The sequence below is a fragment of the Papaver somniferum genome, unplaced genomic scaffold, assembly GCF_003573695.1.
Source record: "Papaver somniferum cultivar HN1 unplaced genomic scaffold, ASM357369v1 unplaced-scaffold_133, whole genome shotgun sequence".
NCBI lineage: Eukaryota > Viridiplantae > Streptophyta > Magnoliopsida > Ranunculales > Papaveraceae > Papaver > Papaver somniferum.
This window is the reverse complement of record NW_020622492.1, coordinates 1486953-1490351: the sequence shown is the minus strand read 5'-3', so window position 1 is coordinate 1490351 and position 3399 is coordinate 1486953.

The window sequence follows — 3399 nt, the reverse complement described above, 5'->3', positions numbered from 1 at the left end:
ATGGAAGCTGCTGCTACATAAGCAAGAAGGGGACGATCAAATGGCGTTCCTGAAATACATGATGTCGTGTACGTTAAAGGTATGACTGCTAATCTTCTTTCTGTTAGTCAAATCTGTGACAAAGGCCATAAGATTTTCTTCAATGCTAATGGATGTGACATTTTCGACAAATCTGGAAAAGTGATATTTCAAGGATCACGTGGCAAAAATAGTTGTTATCTTCTAGATACTCAGTTCAATAATTATTACAATTTGACTAAGGTGGAATCTACACACCTTTGGCATGAGCGTTTTTGTCACATCAATTATCGTCTTCTAATTAAGGTCATAACAAAGAACTTGTTAGAGGCGTTCCCAAAATCAATGCTAAGGTTGAAGGTGTATGTGGTGCCTGTCAAAAGGGTAAACAAACGAAAGTTCCAAACAAATCATCTCGAGATATTCTCACCAAAGATCCACTTGATTTAATTCATATGTACCTTTTCGGCCCAATTCAACAATCTACAATGGTTGTAAAGAAGTATGCTTTGGTTATGATGGATGATTACACCAAATTCACTTGGGCGGCGTTTTTGGCTCACAAGAATGAAACGCTCAGTGAGTTCAAGATCATTTTTAATAGAATCCTCCAGAATGAACAAGGTCGTAAACTAAAGAAAATTAGAAGCGATCGTGGCACTGAATTCAAAGACACCAAATGACTCGAAAAGCGAAGAAAGTATTTTTCTTGGCTATGCATCTAACAGTCGTGGTTTCCGAGTTTTTAATTTCAGAACCAAAGTCATGATGGAATCTGCAAATGTTATCATTGATGATCTAAGGAATTTTTGTCATGATGACTCTCCTGCTGAATTTCCTCCAACCAAAACAATTGAGAAAATCAAAGAAACTTCAGAATCAGAATCAGAATAAGTTGTCCCAACAGTTGCTGATCCTGATGTCTCTAGTAATGAGGAGAAAAGCTCTAGTCAGGCTATTCCTATTGAACAATAATGTGTCTCTCCATGGCATCTCTGGGTTCAAAGGAATCATGATACCAACAATATCATTGGAGGTAGGGAGTCTACTGCTAAGACGGGAGGACAACTTCAAAATATTTGCAATTTTGGTTGTTATCTGTCACAAGTAGAGCCAGGAAATATTGATGAAGCTCTTGGTGATCCCTATGGGGTGAATGCAATGCATGAAGAGTTAAATCAATTTCAAAGACAAGATGTATGGAAACTCGTACCTTGTCCCCCTCCCCAATACCAATATTGTTGGTACTAAATGGATATTTAAGAACAAGTATGATGAGTTCAGCACCATTTTCTGAAACAAAGATAGACTTGTCTCTCATGGATATTCACAGATTGATGGAATCGACTTTGACAAAACCTTTGCTCATGTGGCACGCCTTGAGTCCATTCGATTGTTATTAGCTCATGTTTGTTTTCTTAAGGTTAAGCTGTTTCAAATGGACATAAAATCCGCTTTCCTAAACGGAAACTTAAAGGAAGAAGTTAATGTCGCTCAACCTAAGGGATTTGAAAACCCTGGTTTCCCTGATCATGTCCTTAAGCTCAATAAGGCATTATACGGGTTAAAACAAGCGCCTCGTGCCTGGTTCGAAAAACTAACTACATCCCTTCTTAGGAAAGGTTTGTCGAGAGGTGGAGCTGATAAAACGTTGTTTACCAAATGGAGTGGGAAAGATGTTGTGATTGCTCAAGTTTATGTAGATTATATCATCTATGGATCAACATCGGAGAAACTTATAAAAGACTTTCAAGTCTCTCTTGGTAAGGAGTTTGGAATGAGAAATAATGGTGAATTAAAATTCTTTTTGGGTTTACAAATTCAACAACACAAGGATGGAATTTACTTATCTCAAGAAAAATATGCAAAAGATCTTGTCTCAAGATTCAGCCTTGATAAGTCTACTCCAAAACTAACTCATATGCCTACCACGGGTAAACTACATCGAGATGAGAAAGGTGTACATGTGGATCAAAACTTTATCGATCTATCATTGAAAGTATTTTATATCTCATAGCCACGAGACCTGATATTGCTTTTAGTGTTGGTTGTTGTGCTAGGTTTCAGGCAAATCCAAAAGAATCTCATCTTACAGTTGCAAAGAGGATCATACGCTACATTAATCACACTGTCGGGAATGGTCTTTCCTACATTTTTGGTACTAACACTGATCTTACTGCATATTCAGATGCTGATTGGGAAGGATGTGTGGAAGACAAAAAGAGTACATCAAGGGGTTTCTACTATGTATGATTGAATCTTGTAGCTTTGCATAGCAAGAAACTAAAATCACAATCTCTCTCAACATGTGAAGCAGAATACATTGTTGCAGGCTCATGTTGTACTAAGCTTCTATGGATGAAACAAATGCTTGCTGATTATTGAATTGACTCTGGAATAATGAAGATATTTTGTGATAACTCAAGTGCGATTCGCATAACTGAGAATTCTGTTGAGCACTCAAGAACTAAGAACATTGACATAAGGTATCATTTTATTCGAGAATTTTATGAAAACGGTATCATCAATATGGAATTTGTGCCTTCCGAACAACAATTGGCTGATATTCTCAACAAACCATTAGATACTGCTACATTTCAACACTTACGGCAATCTATTGGTGTTGTTCTGGTTCATTAGTCTTTCACAACTCTTGCCCTTGCGCTTATCTTGATCCGTTGGGAAATTGAGTTTGAAATCCCTAGAGTAGTGTTGCTTCCATTTTGTATTTGTTTCTAGTAGATGTGTTTCTGTTAAGTATCTTAGTGTTCTTTGAAAGTCCTTCTTTTCTCATAAAAGTAAGGTCGCTTTGTTCTTTCGGGAATGGCATTTAATGGGGGATAGTTCTTTTTGAACTTGTGCTTTATTGCCAAATCTTTGTGGGAAGTGCGGTTGTGGAACATTGTAGGAGTTATCTTGTATCTTTATAAACTCCTTGATGAAAGCATTTAGCTTCGGCTATATGATTGCATCTAAATAAGTTGGTATGATATTCTCTTTTGGTCATGAAGTATCTCTATGAAAATTTCACGAGGATCCCACTAGTTTTCGTACCTTTGCCAATTTATATTGACAAAAAGAGGGAGAATTAATGTGTAGTTTCATACTACAAATACATATGGTTTACGGATCATTATGTAAGGGGGAGTGGTTTTCATGTCGAGAGGAGTGATACATATCACCATAGTATTGTTGTCAAAGTTTTGATACAATTGAACTTTGATGCCTTGTGATGATACTAAGACATTGTATAACAATGATTGAGAGCAACTGTTTTCTCATTGTTATCGCTATGGATCTTCAACAACTATGACGCTGAGTTGAACACGTTTAGAATCATGGAGTGCTTTGAAGTGACGAAGATTTCGAGTCGTGTTGAAG